Source organism: Nanorana parkeri, unplaced genomic scaffold (assembly GCF_000935625.1).
Source record: "Nanorana parkeri isolate BGI_ZX_2015 unplaced genomic scaffold, ASM93562v1 scaffold3589, whole genome shotgun sequence".
NCBI classification, from domain to species: Eukaryota; Metazoa; Chordata; class Amphibia; order Anura; family Dicroglossidae; genus Nanorana; species Nanorana parkeri.
In genome coordinates this window covers 13,557-13,928 of record NW_017309857.1, presented here as the reverse complement: position 1 = coordinate 13,928, position 372 = coordinate 13,557, and positions in this window count along the sequence as shown.

The following is a 372-nucleotide window of genomic DNA, read 5'->3' as shown; positions in this document are numbered from 1 at the left end:
CCCCCCCCAAACCGGAACGCTGGCCGCAATTGGCCCGCGGGCCGGACTTTGGACATGACTGGCATAGTGTATGGCCAGTGGTTACTGATACGTGCCGGGGCCATATTTTGGGATAGTCAGGTACATCGAGGTGCATTTATAAAGCATTTGCAGCGGTGGTGGCTCCACGAAACGTCTGCAGCGGAATTCCCCCATGTACTTCGGCTCCATCTAGTGGCCGCAATGAGGGGCAGATGTCAAAGTCGGACTTTTGTCAGTTTGGGTTCACTACGTTTACTCTGCATGTCCTGTAATCCAGCACAGCCAGAATCCAGAGAGCTCCTCACAGGGTAATCGTATCTCCAGCCAGGGCTGTGCACCGGACTCTCTCCC